This window comes from Arvicola amphibius, chromosome 2 (genome assembly GCF_903992535.2).
Source record: "Arvicola amphibius chromosome 2, mArvAmp1.2, whole genome shotgun sequence".
NCBI lineage: Eukaryota > Metazoa > Chordata > Mammalia > Rodentia > Cricetidae > Arvicola > Arvicola amphibius.
The window spans coordinates 8,520,832-8,539,470 of NC_052048.2; the positions used below are offsets into that span (position 1 = coordinate 8,520,832).

The 18,639-nt window shown below is 37.2% G+C and overlaps 1 protein-coding gene across 3 annotated transcripts in view; it reads left to right on the plus strand.

Moving 5' to 3' along the window:
* The first annotated feature begins 11,264 nt into the window (after positions 1-11,264).
* LOC119806703 (solute carrier organic anion transporter family member 1A5-like) overlaps positions 11,265-18,639 on the plus strand; it is a 73,667-nt gene continuing 66,292 nt past the window's right edge. For 2 of the 3 annotated variants that reach the window (XM_038318606.1, XM_038318608.1), the window contains exon 1: positions 11,265-11,327. The gene's annotated coding sequence lies outside the window, so the exon portion shown is untranslated. The remainder of the gene's footprint in view (positions 11,328-18,639) is intronic. The other variant, XM_038318607.1, reaches the window with a different exon arrangement.

Consider the following 18,639-nt stretch of genomic DNA (forward strand, 5'->3'; position numbering starts at 1 on the left):
TGTACTGATAACAGGGTGGCAGATGACCTCCCTTCCAAGAGATTTGGTATTTTGTAATTTCTGGGAAATATTTTGAAATATATTATGCAAAGGTTAGTGACTACATCTATTCCACTTAGATGATACCAACTCTAACCAAATAATTATTTGGATATGTCTAATGTGGAACTTTCCTGATTCCTAAGAAGTTAAAAGAAGGTATATTTACTTCTGAAAACTCCTAAATTTTTTAAACCTGGAAGACTCTGATATGCTTCAACACAGATTCAAGATTAAATTAAAACAGGTTAGGAAAAAATTTGTATCAAGATTGATGAGACATTATTTTATGATTCATTAGTGTTTTAAAAAATTAGAGTTTATCATCCTGTGAGCAGGAGTATCCATCTTAACAAAGGAAACAGCTTTGTAAACAAGGTTTAGGGTTTTGCCACTTCAATGGCCTTGTAGAACATTTATCTTCCTTCTATAAACAAGTAGGTATTATACTGTTTAATGTAATGAAATCTCCTGTAGTAAAATTACCTCCAAAGTTAAAGTATTTGGCTCATACTACATCCTGGACTTGTGGGATGTTCCCTGGGAAAAAAGCAGAGCGAATTCTTTGATAAAGGGAAAAGAAGGAATGAATATTGAAAAAGGTGAGAAATTTGCCTTTCATCTGAAAAGTGGGAGACAAAATTATGCAAAAGGAGAGTTGAAAGACAAAGAAATATGCTGTCTAAACCCTGGAAACATTTTACTTTTGTTTTATAAGTATTTTTATTTAAAGAAAGCTGAAAATGAATTTTCTTAAACTTATTAATGCCCACATAGGAAGCACTGTGGTACTAAATATTCACATATCTTTGTTAGAACACAGGATTTTAGACTATTAATGGACTTACAAAGCAAGTGGACAAAATGTATTTTGTGGAACAATCAAGGTGGAGAATGCATTTGCTGTCAAGCTTGAGGAACAGAGTTTGAATCTTGATGTAAGGAAAACACTGATTTTTGCAAGTTGTCTCTGGATATCTACTGAACAACATAAACACATGAAGGAGAAGGGAGGGAAAGAAGGAAGGGAGGGAGGGAGGTACAAAGGGAGAAAGGAAGGAAGGAAAAAAGGACACTTGTTTTTAAAGAGATGGGAATTTTAGGTGAGAATTGAACTGCTATGTGCTCTTTGCTCCATGAGAGAAGAAGAAAGAGAGGGAGGGAAGGAGGGAGGGAGGGAGAAAAGGAGGGAAGGAGGGAGAATGGAAGGAAGGAAGGAAAGAGGAAAGAATTTTAAAAGATTTTTGTGTTTAAGGAGATAGGAATTTTGGTGTAAATTGAACTGTTTTGTACTCCTTGCTCCATGAGGCAATGGTAGTGTTCCTTCTCCTGAACTGAAGCCCAGTAAGTAGAAATTTAAGAGGCTTACTCTAAGTGTATATCTGTTTCTCATGCAGTGATGTGGGAGGGTCTTCTGTTTGAGTTGATTTCATTGGTTAATAAAGAAACTGCCTTGGCCCATTTGATAGGCCAGCCCTTAGGAGTAGACAGAACAGGATGCTGGGAGTGAGGCAGATGCCTTGGGCAATCGCCATGCCTCTCCTCTCTGGGTCAGACATGATGGAGCGAACTGTCAGGTCAGACATGCTTAATCTTTCCGAGTAAGACACCACTTGTGGTGCTACACAGATTATTAGAAATGGGTTAAGCAAGATGTGAGAATTAGATAATAAGAGGCTAGAGCTAATGGGCCAGGCAGTGTTTAAATGAGTACAGTTTGTGTGTTGTTATTTCGGGGCATAAGCTAGCCAGGCTGCTGGGAGCTGGGCAGCAGGAACATAGCCCGCCACTCCTCACTACAATGCAGTTTGAAAGACACTGGGGACAGTGGCTTAGTAAAACTTATTAAATTGTCAACCAATAGCTCATGTTTATTATTAAATAACTCTTACATTTTAAGTTAACCCATTGTCCTTATTTGCACTCTGCCATGTGGCAGTATGGAATGTCTATCTGATGTGGGAGAGTCTTCTGTTTGTGTTGATTTCATTCGTTAATAAAGAAACTGCCTTGGCCCATTTAATAAGCCAGCCCTTAGGTGGGTGGAGTAGACAGAACAGGAAGAAGGAAGTGAGGTAGAAGACTCAGACAGACGCCATGCCTCTCCTCAGTGAAACAGTCACCATGAGGCCAGCCAGCAGGTCAGACATGCTGAATCTTTCCCAGTAAGACACCACTTTGTGGTGCTACACAGACTATTAGAAATTGGTTAATCAAAATGTGAGAGTTCGCCAGTAAGAGGCTGAAGCTAATGCGCCAAGCAGTGTTTAAAAGGATACAATATGTGTGTTGTTATTTTGGGGCATAAGCTAGCCAGGCAGCTGGGAGTCAGGTGGGATGAAAAGCAGGCCTGCTGCTTGTCACTACATCCATCTATGATGACAGCCCATTTTGGGCATCATTTTCTGTATCCTATGTCAACTAACTGGTCCTGTCTGGCTTATTCATTCATGCTTGGTGGGAAGCATGAGGATTAAGAAAGAAATAGAAAGAGGCAACTGATAGAGTCAGGAGAGAATCTAGTAAATTCTGAGAATCACCTTGTGTTTAGTTTTCATAGGCTTTCTATATTCCAATCCAGACAGGAGGGGGGAAGGCAAAAGACTTCTTTACCAAGATACAAAAAACAAACAAAGTATTTGCTTTCTTAATAACCAAAAGATCAAGTAACCACACTAGGTAAAAACACCCTGTTAGTAGCCACACCATATACCAAACCTCCTGGTTGTATAACCTTAAGGGAAAAAGAATAGGTCTGAAGTCTCTGACCTTAGTCAAAGTCAAATGGAGCTACTTCTGTGGGTTCCCACACATCTTCTTCTCTCTACATCTGGCCAGTGTCTTCTGACTCCACCCTTCTTCTTCCCATCATCCTTCATTTAGTTGGCCCAGCTAAACAGTTGATCAGTCACTGTAATGTTGGGGCACCCATATTCAGTTTTCAGGCCTAAAGTATTGGACAGACTTTTCTGTGAAGCCAGAATTTTGAAGGAATTTTGTAGTGATATTTTATTTGTATTTTAATAAATAAAGCTAGCCAGAAATTCAGAGAGTAAAATACCTGCATTGATCAGCCTTACACAGGCAGTGGTGACACACACCTTTTTACACTGTTTTGCCATATAATCTGAGTGGTAGTGGTGCACACCTTTAATCTCCATTAGCTTTCCATGAAGAAGCATTGTCTTTAGGTATATATGAATATTGAGCAGGGAGAGTGTGCTATATATAAGAAAGTAAAACAATCAATTTAGTGCATCACAGAATCTGCCATAGAGTGACTAATGATTGACTGTTCATTGTATTCTTATATAAATCATTTTTTGTAGTATTCATTTGATAAAAACTTGTAATATTTTATGAAAGATCTCAAAAGATCATTTAAATTCTAACATATTTACCTCTTTGGCTTTGAGTATGTTAAAATTATGAACAGAAAAAAACCAGTCTGGCATTAGACATTTTTCTGTCTAAGTATCACTTTTATTGGTTAATGAATAAGGAAACTGCCTTGGCCTATTGATAGGGCAGAACTTAGTTAAGTGGGAAAAACTGGACTGAATGCTGGGAGAAGGAAGGCAGAGAGAGAGATGCCATGGAGCCACTGCTAGAGTCAGACATGCTAAAACCTTGCCTGTAAGCCACTGTCACGTGGCAATATATAGATTAATGGAGTTGGCTTAAACTGAAATCTAAGAGTTAGCCAATAAGAAGATAGAGCTAATGGGCCATGCATGCAGTGTTCTAATTAATATAGTTTCTGTGTGATTACTTTGGGGCTAAAATAGCAGGGTAGCTGGGAAGAACAAGCAGCCCCACTAAAACAATTGTCAGGCCAATGTGGTTGACCAAATCCATGTAAAACCTGAGAAAGCTTGAAAAGAAATTGTAGACACAAAGAAACAATTTTAGTTTCATCTATTTTTTAGCTGGCAGTTTGCTGCAGCTCCTTTAAGAGAGGTTTTCCTGATTCAGCTGTAGCAAAAAAAGGCACGCTGTTTTGAAATGCTGACTTTCTGGGTCATGCTCCAACACTGAATCTTTCAGACAAGAGGTCCTGCTACAGAGGATTTGGATGGGATTTGTGAGCAGACTGCTGCAGCTTGTTTAATGGCAAAATGGACTGGCTGTGTGCCTGAGAGTGGGGTGGTATGTGTGGTGTGAGATGCTCTGCCAGCCTAGGTTGGGCAGGGCAAGCAGGAGCTTCTGTATTTCCCCTGGCAATGATGTAGTTTAAGTTTTTAAGAAGTGCTTACCATTTTCAAAAGCTCTCCTGGACAATAAAGAATTACAAATATGTAGTAAAGACAAATCTAGATGGAAAAGAATTCTAAACAAGTCACTGTGTTGCACAAATATACATAGGTTGGAGAGAAAAAAGAGTATAGAGAGTCATAAAATAAAGTTAATGCTTTACAGATAGTCATAGATTAAAAGTACTAAAAATAAGCCACATAAAAATGGAAAATTAACAGCGAGTCTGGATTATACATATTATGATGTTATCTTAAATTATTGACTGTGAATGAGCTAAGTACAGAGGGACATTTCATGATATGGGCGGCTAAGCTAAACCAGCATGTATATTTATAAAGGTATCTTGATGCCAAAATTTGAGTCTAAGGATATATTGCTTTGGAAAAGAGGTTCTTTACTTGTTTTTACAGAGGATGAGAACCTGTGGATTCATTCCAAGCTAATATGGTTTGATAGAGTAAAATCCCCTGAAAGGTCATAATGAACACCCTCAAAATATTACTTCACCCACCTGCTGACTGAGATGAACCTAGCACACAGCATACATGATGAAAAACCTGACTAACAGTACCCACAAACAGCAGGAAACAGTATGCATAAAACTACATGCATATTCCCAAATTTTGTTTATAACTGTTTGTTTATATTCAAAGGGGGATATGATATAGATATGAATAATTTGCATTGGTATATATTTTGATTTAGTGATACACATTTAAGGCTAATCTTGTTATATGTATATTTCTGTTCTTGATTAAGTTGTTGTATGTATAGTTCATTTAAAATGTATTATATAATTAAGAAATATAGGTTAATAGATAATCTATAATAGTCAAGCTTGTAATCATCTTAGTTAGATTTTCTAAATATATAGAGATATATTTCATTTAGTTAGGTATTCTCCAAATCTTTCAGAATATGGTATTTAAAATGATTTAAATTTTAGGATTTTTTATGACAGTGAGACACATGTGCACTTGGCAGCACCAATGTATTTCAAGAGGAAGATGGGCACTGAAGAAGCTCCTTATGGAGTTTGTTAGATGAGCTGGACATGCATGACCCACAGAGAAATGACTGCTTAACTTGCTTTACGGTGAGATGGTTTTTGTTGGGTTCCTGCTGCATGAGTCTGTTAGGACACAGAAAAATGTGATGGACAAATTTCCAATACAGGTGGAACTGACTTTGAAATTTCCTGATTCAAGAAAAAGTCTACCAGATTATATGGGCCTGTAGGCTGAAGATGGGTGCCCCAATGGTACAGAAGAACTTTGAATGACTGTCCAGGCAGCAAGATGTCTCTGTCAATTTTAGAGTTTTGGAAGTTACTTATAATGTACTTTTTGTTTATTTAGTTAGGTATTCTCCAAATCTTTCAGAATATGGTATTTAAAATGATTTAAATTTTAGGATTTTTTATGACAGTAAGACACATGTGCACTTGGCAGCACCAATGTATTTCAAGAGGAAGATGGGCACTGAAGAAGCTCCTTATAGAGTTTGTTAGATGAGCTAAAAATATTATATTTTTCTGGATTCTTTGATGGAGTTGAAGAATTTATAGTTATAGTTTTTCTTAGCTATGATAAAACATAAAGTTGATAAAATATTGTGAGTATAATTCTTATTTGATACCTGTTTTGTTATTTGTAATTTTACTATGTTAAAGTGAAAGCCTTCCTTTTAGTTTAAACAGAAAAGGGGAAATGGTATGTGAGGTCTTTCTGTCTATGATTTGCTCTTATTGTTTAATGAATAAAGAAACTGCCTTGGAATGTTGATAGGACAGAACTTAGTTAGGCAGGGAAACTTGGACTGAATCCTGGGAGAAGGAAGGCAGAGAGACAGATGCAATGGAGCCTCTGCCAGAGTCAAACATGCTGAAATTTTTCTGGTAAGCCACTTCCACATGGTGATACACAGATAAATGGAGATGGGTTAAATTAAGATGTAAGAGTTAGACAAAAAGAAGCTAGAGCTAATGGGCCAAACAGTATTTTAATTAATATAGCTCCTGTGTGATTCTTTCAGGGCTAAGCTAGCCAGGCAGCAAGGAAAACATGCAGCCCCACTACAACACCAGTCATTTTATTTATAAAAAGAGAAAAAACAAAGAAACACAAAATTTAAAAATTAGAGGTATATTATTTAGAATTTACTGATTAGGTGATCTTGCTTGCAGCTAGAGTATATCATAACAGGAAAGGCTATACACAGTGGGTAAGGTGGAGGGCACTGTGTCTCAAATGCTCAGAAACACTGTAGTTTATGGAGTGGTGTATAAATCTGTGGCATTATGCTTCTTTCCATATTATTGATGTATGACAACTCCTCCTCAAAACTAGCATAAATAATTTTTAGAACCTAAGTCATTTGTTGAAGATTGGATTTTGATTAACTTCTTTGCAGGTACCTCTCATTCATATTCTCAGAGTAGAAAATAATGTGGAGTCATATATTCTTCACTCACTTCTTTGTAACTTCTGTTTTTAGTCATCACTGAGATCATATTTAGTGTTTTGTTCTACTTGGGCCGTCCAAGATGCCTTGATCACTTTGGTTTCTGTAGGTCCCTTTGTTTCCTTCAGTGAATGAATCATGGCCACATACATGTTCTATTACATCCTTTTAACTCAAAATTTCTTCAATTTACACCTACTTATCTTTTTAAAAATTATTATTTATTTTATATGTGTTGGCAGTTGGCCTGCTTTTATTTCTCTGTGCCATGTGAATATAGAAAACTCAAAAGACAGAAGAGTGTGTTGGATACCTGGAACTGGAGTTAAGGTTAGTAATGAACTGAGGTATTGCGAATTGAACATGTGTCCTATGTAATAACAGGTAAGCTTTTAACAGATAACTTCTGAGTTATCTCTCTAGCCCCCACCTTTCCTTTCTCTAACATAGTCCACTATCCCTTCTTATACAAGGACTATGCACACCAAACAGGATAAAAATGTACATGTACAGCATATCTTACTAACAGGTGAAAGAGATAAACAACAAACTATCCCAGATGTTCCCAGAATAGGTGTTGAAATCCTTGGTGAGCACACAAGAGTTTCCATGTTTCTACTAGTGGAAGGACAGTATTTTATTGATCTCAATCTAGCGAAAGTTTTGGTCAAATGAAAAGACAATAACCCACAAACAAATAGGTATCAAGCGATAAGTTAAAAGATATTTTTTTCCATTGCTATATTCTAGCAAACACAAAATCAAGTAGCCAGAGGGTAAAGTTCTCAAAGGAGATAAACAGAATCAAACCCCAAGGCAATCACAAATGCAAATAAGTGCTGTCCTTGGCAAAGAAAAAATATGTGGCAAAAATTCAGTCAGAAGTTCAGGTTTACTTCAATGAACTCAGAGATGTCACAATATTGATTGATGCAAGAACAATAATAATCTGGTACTGTTTTAGATTTCAGTCAAACACATTAGAAGAAATTAAGATATGGAAGTAAGTCAGATTTTTAAAAGTTACCCACGTTTGATAATAAATAGAAAGTATTTTCTGTAATGCAAAATATTCTAATGCAGATAATTGTGATTCATGGAGACAGGTAGATGAGTGAAACAATCTTAGAGTCATTGATACTCTACTTTTTTCTGTGAAATTGCCATCTTAATCTTGTAAACAGTTTACAACTAATTGAATGTATACTTGTAGTGTGCTATGACTTTTTAAAATTTATTCTCTTTATTGTATGGAAGGGTACTGATATGTATAGTGTGTGGTTTGTTTTGTGTGTGTCTTACATGGTATGTGATTCATAGTATGAGTGAGCGTATGTGGGTTGGGCGCAAATGTTTGGGGTACATCCTCTCCTTTACGTGGGTTCTGGGACTCAAACTCTGATCACAGAGCCACATACAGTCATTCTTAGCTTATTATTTTTCTAAAGTGGTAATTAATTTCCTTCATATTATTTAAGATATGCACTAAGATGAAAATGATATTAGCATTCAAAATCAGATTGTCCATAGGAAATCTGTCTATCAAGAGGTAAATTTTCTGTACATTGAGAGGATTGTGAGCTGCACAGGTGTATTTCATTGGATGCTATACTTAACAATTTATGTTTCATTACATGACAAGCTACAAGCAAATGTTGAATTGCTACTATGTTAGCAACTGAAGATGATGGATACCAGCAATTCTAAAAATCCTTACCTGTGTATCATATGCTGGAATAGATAAGCATAGAGATTGCTGATAATGGGTATCTATTTACTATGATGAAAATGAAGTCTACAAGTACAGAAAGAAAGACCACTACTGGACCAGAACTGGAAGCATCAGTGTGTCCTCACTTTTATTATTTTTATTTTTATGTAAGTATATATGGACACATACATCTATTTCCTATCTGTGTATGACCATCTCTATATCTCTGTCTATGTCTTAGTTCCTATATATTAATTTTTAGTAATGGAAATCAATTTTATGGAGGAAAGTTTGACTTGACAGCTCTGCTGGGGAAAGTAAGAATAAATAAATAAACCTAGATCATCTCATGATATGAAATGTAGAAGCTGCCAGGATGGAGATAGAAAATGAAGAAGTAACCATCAATAGGAACAAAAATAAACAAGAAGATGGTAATAGCAACTTTCAAAGTGATATAAGAATATTAGAATGGCCAGCATCATTCACAAGGGCTCCTTTACATGCTGGACTTAGATTGACATAACATCTACTAGAAAGAAAATTGAACATGACTTTGGTATAGTAATGGTTAATTTTCATTGTCAACTTGACTGGATTTAAAAATTCCATGGAAACGTGTACTGTACTTATGGGTCAATATGCAGAATGTTTAACTGAGGTGGGAAAAGTATGGGTGTCACTACCTTATGGGCTTGGGTCTTCCAGACTAAGTCAAAAAGAGGAACTGAGCAAACATTAGCTTTTCAATAGTGGCTACAATAAGACACATCTCAACACTCTTACCCTTCCCTCTCTGCCATGATGGACTGCACTCTCAAGTTATGAGACAAAATAATTTCTTTCTTATATAGATTATATCTGTCATAGCTTGATCTTGAACTGTTCACCACCAAATCATCACACAGAGACTTTTTTATTCATTATGAATGTTCGGTCGTATCTTAGTTTTTAACACTAGCTCTTATATCTTACCTTAACCTCTTCCTCTTCATCTATGTTTTGCTTCAGGGCTTTTTTACTATTCTTTTATTCTGTATCTCTTACCTTTTCTGCTTCTTCTGTGGCTGCTTGTTTGGCTGGACCCAGGTGTCTCCCTCTCTTTCTTTTTCTGTCTCTCTTCTCTTTCAGTCTAAATTCTTCTTCCCACTTATTCTGCCTGTCCAACAACCCTGCATATCCCTCAATTGCCTTGCTATTGACTGTTCAACTTTTTACTTCATCGATAAGGTGTTTAGACAGGCAAAGTAACACATATTTACACCATTAAACAAATGAAGCATAAACAAATGTAGCAATCTTTTCATAGATAAACAAATTCAATACAGCTTCACATAGTTAAAGTAATATTCCACAACATAAACAAATGCAACACATTTTTATGTAATTAAAGTAATATTCATTTTTGTCTAAATAAAAATACAGGTTATAGCTTTAACATAGAAAGACAATATACAATAAGAAAAATTGTAAAGAATTATAATTATAATATCTAGTATATTTATATATGACAAGTTCAGAGAGAAAACACTTTATTCTTTATTCTATTTGATTAGTACTGTACCTAATTCACCACCTATTATTATTAAGGAAAACTGTATAGATAACTATCTAGTTTTGAACTTCATAAAATATCCCAAGAAGATTTATATTACTTGAGTTAATAGAAAGTACAGAGCAAGTCACTGCCATTTCCAAAACTGTAGAATTGACAGAGACACCTGGCTGCCTGGAGTGCCACCCAAATTTCCTTTGTAATGTTGGGACATCCAGCTATACCATACAGGCCAAGCATATCTGGCAGAATTTTCTATGAAGCAGGAATTTTAAATGACTATACCACCTGTCTTGGTAAAGTTGTTCTGCTGCCTTTTTCATTTGTATCCTACTTGTCCAATTTGGATGGAATACTGTCACCAGTTAAATTCAGGATAGATTCTTGCCCAAATAGATAGCTTTGCCACAATGAAAGCAAACTCCATATGGATTTTCTTTGATGTCTATCACCCTTTACTAAGTAGATTGCTGCTTCAGAAGCAGATATTTCTCATTGTCATGAAAAGACCTAGGTTATTGAACATCATAAATGTTATTTTCTGTAGGTCTCTGAAGCATTTGACAGTCACCTATTTATGTAAAATATATCTGTTTAACCTTGAAAACATACCTAATATGACTACAAGTTTGATTATTATAGAGTCAAATTATATAGCAATATTACTAATAATCTGTATTTCTGAATTATATATTACATTCTTAAATGAACCTAATAAACACATACTCCAAACAAGAGTATAGACATACATTGAGGGGCTTAAAATAGATTGATACTGGGAGGTATTTTGAACAGCTGGCATTCCTAGAAATTATAATTAAAAAATTGATGTATGTGAGTATGTGTGTCTGTCACATGGGTTTTAGTGCCAAAGGAGGTTAAAAGAGGGTGTTGAATCCCCTTGAGCTGGAGTTACAGGTAGTTCTGAACCACCTGATGTGTGCTCTGGGAAGAGCACCAAGTGCTCTCAACCAACATCTCTCAGCCCCATGATGTTCTCTGTAAATGGTCAAGAATCCCCCTCTTGCCAAGAAAAAGCCAAGACACTGCTTCTTATCCATAAAGTACAGATAATCACCTAAACACAATGTCTGAGATTGGATTTGTGGTATGGAAAGTCCTTCTGTATATGTGCTGTTTTTATTGGTTAATGAATAAAGAATCTGGGTTGGCCTATGATAGGGCAGAGTACAACTAGGTGGGGAAAACTAAACTGAATACTGAGAGAAAGAAGGCAGAGTTGTGAGAAGCCGTGCAGCTGTCAGAGGAGAAAGATACAAGCTGCTAACTGGAACTTTGCTGGTAGGTCACAAGCCTCATGGTAAAATATGAAATAATGGAAATGGGTTAATTTAAGATATATGAGTGAGCCAGAAATATGCTTAAGTTATTGGCCAAACAGTATTGCAAATAATATAGTTTCTGTGTGATTATTTCAAGTCAGGGCAGTCTGGAAATGAACAAGTGGCCTCCAACAACAGATTGGATCTTGGAACAGTGCTAGATAACCTGTTAAGGAGGCTTTTCAACGGTTCAGTGTGTAAAAGTCAGCTGTTGCCTTGGACCTACACCTGAATCACATCCCCCAAACCCATGTGGTAGAAGGAGAGTACTGACTCCTGCAAGATTTCTTCTGACCTATGCACAAATTCAACACACACACATATGCACACACAAAATAAATGTGACTTTTTTCGAAAAATTAGAAAAAGTATTTTTAGTACAATGGGTCTAAATGGCATATAAAAAGTTTATCATGTATTTGATATTAAATTAATGTTAAATCTAAGATTTTAATGATCAAAATAAAAAATTAGGAAACAACACTGGTGTCTAAAACAGTTTAAAGAGAGCTCTTTATATAAATTCTGTGTTCACAAAGTTATCTGTGCCAAATTGTGTCTTATGGTCCTTTGTAAATAGGCATAAAGGCAAGCATTCAACTAGACTGTGAATACATGCACCTTCTAAAAGAACAGGAATTTTACTTTTTAATGTGTGTGTTGGAGAACTCTAGTAGATCTCTCTATGCAAGGACTGCTAAAGTATTGGTGCTTCAATGGTACAAAAGGAGATTGTAATTGAACCAAAGCAGTCAATTCCTTTTGACCTGTAAACACTTCTCTTTTTTTTTTTTTTTTTTTTTTTTTTTTTGGTTTTTCGAGACAGGGTTTCTCTGTAGCTTTGGAGCCTGTCCTGGAACTAGCTCTTGTAGACCAGGCTGGTCTCGAACTCACAGAGATCCCCGCCTGCCTCTGCCTCCCGAGTGCTGGGATTAAAGGCATGTGCCACCACCGCCCGGCTAACACTTCTCTTTTTTGCTTGTTTATTTATTTATTTATTTTTATTAAAAATTTCTGCCTCCTCCCCACCTCCCATTAACGCCCCTCCCCCCTCCACTCCTCCTCCCTCTCCTGTCCAAAGAGCAGTAAGGGTTCCCTGCCCTGTGGGAAGTCCAAGTTCCTACCCCCTCCATCCAGGTCAGGGAAGGTGAGCATCCAAACAGGCTAGGCCCCCCAAAGCCAGTATGAATAGTAGGATCCAAATCCAGTGTCATTGTCCTTGGCTTCTCAGCAGCCCTCATTGTTTGCCATATTCAGGGAGTCCGGTTTTATCCCATGCTTTTTCAGTCCCAGTCCAGCTGGCCTTGGTAAGCTCCAAATAGATCAGCCCCACCATCTCAGTGGATGGGAGCAAGCCTAGCAGTCCAGACTTCCTTGCTCACGTTCTCCCTCCTTCTGCTCCTCATTTGGACCTTGGGAGCTCAGTCCAATGCACCAATGTGTGGCTCTGTCTCTATCTCCATCCATCGCCAGATGAAGGTTCCCTCATGGTCCTGACTTTCTCATTTTCTCCCTCCTTTTGCTCCTCATCAGGACCTTGGGAGCGCAGTCCGGTGCTCCAAGGTGGGGCTCTGTCTCTATCTCCATCCATCGCCAGGTGAAGGTTCTATGGTGATATGCAAGATATTCATCAGTATGGCTATAGGATCTGGCCTTTTCCAGCTCCCTCTCCTCAGCTGCCCAAGGAACTAGCTGGCAACATCTCCCTGGATACCTAGGAACCCCTCTAGAGTCAAGTCTCTTAACAACCCTAAGATTATTCCCTTAATTAGGATATATGCTTCCCTGATCCCATATCCACCCTTCCTATATCCCAAGCATCCCATTCCACCAAGCTCTCCCCATCCTCCCCTTCACGCTTTTCTCTCCCCATCTCCCCTTGCCCCCATCCCACCCCACCCCCAAGTTCCCAATTTTTGCCCAGCAATCTTGTCTACTTCCAATATCCAGGAGGATAACTATATGTTTTTCTTTGGGTTCACCTTCTTATTATCTTCTCAAGGATCACGAATTATAGGCTCGATGTCCTTTATTTATGGCTAGAAACCGATTATGAGTGAGTACATCCCATGTTCATCTTTTTGGGTCTGGGTTACCTCACTCAGAATAGTGTGTTCTATTTCTATCCATTTGCATGAAAAATTCAAGATGTCATTGTTTTTTATCGCTGAGTACTATTCTAATATGTATATATTCCACAGTTTCCTCATCCATTCTTCCACTGAAGGACATCTAGGTTGTTTCCAGATTCTGGCACTTCTTAAAGCAAGCCATTTCAAAAGAGTTAGATGCACTGAGTCCACTAATTAATTTTTACTTTCAACTTTGTGTCTTAATGGTCCATTCAGTTAGGGGCTTTTGGGTTTTTGTTTTGTGGTAGCTTTCGAAGGAACTCACAATTTGGATTTTGGTCTTCAAATATGTGCTGATGATGCATTGAAATGAGATTATTGATTCAGCTGCTTGAATGTTTTGTAATTAAATACAGAGAAAGATGCCAGAATCACAAAATTAATCTACTCACATACACATCATGCCTTCATGATATGCAATGCATTTATCATATGAACTCAGATGCATTCGAGTCTACTTACTATGTTAACAACAGAGAAGATCATTACCAGGAATACCTAAGTACAAATGCCCTCAAACTTAGTAATGTATTAAAGAATCTCAAAACTGTGGCAATTGCAAAATGGAGTGGGAAAGATAAATTTATCTCCTGTGTGATGCACAGTGGAACTCTGGAGGCTGAGTACCCTTTGGTAATGATGTTCTAGCAACAGAACATATCTTCCAGAAGAAAAGCATCTCTGGTGATGTGTTTTACAATATATCACATGAAACTATGTTGCAAGAAGCTCTAAGATGGGAAGCTGGGACAACTGCTTAGAGAGCAGTCTCTTTGCCATGAAAGCATAAGGATCTGAGTTCAGATCCCCAGAACCCAAGTATAGTTGGACGAGTCTAAAATTCTAGCATTCGCACAGAGAGATGGGAGTCAGAGCATGAAGAAACCTGGGAAGCTCACAAGACAGTGGATCTCAGAAGGGAACAGCAAAGAGAAGGATCCCTGTCTCAGTCAAATGAAAGATGAGGAGCAATACCTGAGGTTTTTCTCTGACATCCACATGTGTACCTGTATAAATGGGTATGTGCATGTACATGCATGATTATTTGTGTGCAAACGCACACACACTTGCATGCACCCCCCACATCACACATGGACACACTACATATATATGCACCCACATGTGTACATGTGCTCACACACAGACATGTGTACATCCATGTATACATACATAAACACAAAGCCAAAGATGAAGAAAAGGCATTAGCATAAATGTCACATGAACATGTCTGATAGAGTTACTGCCACTTCTTGGTATTTTGGCATTTTCTGCTCAACTTCAGGGATTTAACGGCTGTCTACTCCAGGTGCTAGGATCTAATGTAACCAATGTCCTCTACACAATGTGCAAGTGCTCCTAAGAGTTTCATTTCCATTTTTAACTAGAAAAATATTTCCAATAATAGTTCTAGAAATTGTATAAAAATTAACAGGATTTTAAAAACAAAGTCTGTTGTAAACTCATTCAAAAGGCAGAAGATTCTGGGATAGGTCATACACAGAGACACATGCCCCTAAAAGGGGCAACTGGCTCCAATTGGCAATAGTCTAAAGGGATAAAAATTAACTTTACCACTTATGACCTCTGTGACGTTAGATAGTTGTTTGATTCCCCTTTACTTTAAATCCTGTACCTTTTAAAGTTGGGATGACAGTATTTATGCTATAAGATTTTATCAGAACTGAAAACACTAATGTCACAGGTTTCTAAGAACAATGCTTAAAATCTGTGGATGTTTATTATTTATTGTCTGTAGTCTCCAAGGATATTCAATTTTGTTAGGATAGCATGTTATCTAAATGGTACCAGACTCATACCTTCCATTGTAGTAGCAGTTCTTCAGGAATGAAGACTCTAAAATTTTTCTTACATGCTGTCACTCAACTGAAGAACACACATCACACATGTGTAGTAAGGAGGAGAGTGCTGCATCCCGCTGCCCGGTTAACTTAACCCCCAAAATAACCACACAGAAATTTTATTAATTAAATTACTGCCTGGCCAATTAGCTCTAGCCTGTTATTGGATATTTCTCACATCTTGATTAACCCATCTCCATTAATGTGTATTGTCACTTGACTGTGGCTTACCAGCATGAGTCTAACCAGTGTCTGTCTCAGGCAGGAGAATCATGGCGTCTTCCTGTTTGTCCTTCTTCCCAGCATCCTGTTTGGTCTACTCCACCTATCTAAATTCTGCCCTATTAAAAGGCCAAGGCAGACACTTTATTCAACCAATGAAAGCAACACATAAACAGAAGAACATCTTACACCATTTCCCCTTTTTCTGTTTAAACAAAAAAGAAATGTTTTCACTTTTACATAAAAAAATTACATATAAAAACAGTTATCAAGCAAGAATTACAGATATAATATTTATATCTATTTTATCTTATATCATAACAATGAAAAACTGTAATTATCTATCTATTCTTTAACTCCATCAAGGACTCCAGAAGGATATAATATTACCTAAGAAAACAAGAAGTAAGCATCTTCTAAAACTCTAGAAATGACAGAGACATCTCACTGCCTGGACAGTCACCTAAAGCTTTTCTGTACCATTGGGGCATCCATATTCAGCATTCAGGCCCATAGCATCCAGCAGACATTTCCATGAAGTAAAAAATTCCAAAAACAGTTCAGTTACTTTCTGCTGTGTCCTGCAGAATGTCCCACAGACCCTTTCATGAAGCAGAAACCCTGAAGGACCATCTCACCTTTAGGTAAGTTCAGCAGTCCTCTCTTTGTGGGTTCTTCATGTCCAGTTTATGCAACAGTCCAGGCAAGAGCAGTTTCTTGCCCAAATGGTTATCAAACTTCATAAGAAGCATCTTTGATGCCCATCTTCCTCTTGAAGTAGCTGATGCTGACAGGAGCATATGTGTCTCATTGTCATGAAAAGCCCTAAGTTCTTAAAACATTTAAAAGGCCATATTCTATAGTCTTTGAAAGATATGAAGAATGTCTATCTAGCTGAAATATATCTCTATATATCTAGAAAATCTAACTAACATGACCACAAGCTTGACTGTTATTGATGATTATCCATTAACAATCTATAATTCCTAATTATATATTACATTTTTAAATGAGCCACACAATCACAATACCTTAATCAAGATAAAAAATACATACACATATAACAAAGTTGACTTTAAACTTGTATCCATAAGTCAAGATTTATATCAATGCAAATTATTCATACCTATATCACATATGGAGTCCAAAATATCACTGAACACTAAATAAGCAGATATTTCAGAATGTGGTGGCTTGTCTCTGTTGGCAAATGGACTTTCTGTCAGTAAGCCTCCAAATAGTTGGTTATCTCCTCGTGGACACACCATACTCTGTTAAGACCTAGTGATTATGGCTCTTTTTGCAATGATGGAGAAGGGATAATCCCATGCATTTGAGTCAATAAAGAAATCAGTTGACTTGATGGCAAGCCTTGTATTTACTTTGGCTCAGAAATGTGAGTATAGGAAGTGAGTCCTACTGAAATATTCAAGGAACTGTCTCCTGACCCAGTTGTAACAGCACTGTAGACGTTAAATCTATTCTTTTTTTTCCCGTTTTTTTATTTTTTGGTTTTTCGAGATAGGGTTTCTCTGCAGCTTTTTTAGAGCCTGTCCTGGAACTAGCTCTTGTAGACCAGGCTGGCCTCGAACTCACAGAGATCTGCCTGCCTCTGCCTCCCTAGTGCTGGGATTAAAGGCGTGCGCCACCACCGCCCGGCTGTTAAATCTATTCTGCAGCAGCAAACAACTACCATTGTCTAACTCTTGCTTGTGTGGTCATTTTATAATATGTGTTAAGATATTTAATTTGGCAGTGAGGATTATGGTTGCTTTGGGTAGCATTCATCTGTTTTCACATCCATTATCTCCCATTCTCTATTTATTCTATATTTCAGACTGAAGACTAAGGTTCCCTGTATATTAGACTCTGCTAGTATGTGTTACTGGTAAATATTTATGTGGCAATGTGATTTTGGAGAAGGGAGAAATGCCAGGGCTTTCCTAGTTTCCAGTGGTGGCTTTCTGACTTTGAGATCTCCAGCCTGTGCATCTCACCTCCTTCACTTCCTGATTTAACCTGCTTCCCAGTTTGACTTTTTAACACTTCTTGCACCTTTGTGACTTTTTTCTCACATTAAATTCTTTTGGTTTTGGTTATAAACTCAGTTTTCCTCTCTGTACTTTGAGGAAAATAGATGCTGTTTTTCTTTGTGGTTAGAGAAACTGAGTGATCTGTCCCAAACGTGCAGGTAGTTTGCAAAGAGATCTTCAAGCTTGTAATTATTTCAAAGCAGAAGCAGCTGAGCTATTATACTGCATTCAGATGACACAGGCATGAGAATGGTTCTCATTAATCTTTTTTCCCTCTGACACTGACTGAGTCATGGCAATAGCTACCCTTTAGCAATTTATGATCTGTCTCTCCCATAGCTTCTGAGACTTCTTGAGAGTAAGAACAAGCTTCCTCTTCTTCATCTTCAGATCCCTGACACCAAAAATTTAGTAAATTTTTAGTAAATTTTAGTAATTTGTTCTCAGAATTTAGTAAAGCCTTAAATAATAATTTGTGGAGTGAATGAATAATATTCACTGATATTGACAGGGTGATTATTTAATTTCAGCCCTCAGTGAAGGTGTTGATGGGAGATATGCAGTTCATTCTTCATAACAGTCTTGCATGATAGACATAAATATTCCTGTTCTTCATATAAACATGTAAAAATTTCATATAGGCAAGTCAACACATCTGGGATTAAAGTCACAATGGTGTTTCACACCTGAAACTCTCCAGTTATCTCCTCCTTTTTAAGATGTCAATGAGAAAATGCACACATAAATGGATTAGGGGTAAACCCTGGGGTTTTGCTGTATTTTCAGATATGGGGGTGCCTGAAAAGATGTAAACTTTTTTATATGAGAAAAAATGTTCAACTATTTTCTTCCACAAGATTAGATATCTACTTTCTTTTGTTTGTTCCTCGAACTCTGCCTGTGCAGATAAAAAAAGAGGAGAATAACTGAGACTCTATAAAAATTATAATTTTCACTGCATTGCTCTCTGAGAAAAACCAGTATTAAATAGTGAGCAGAAAAGGCAAGCTTTCTTCGGGAACTAC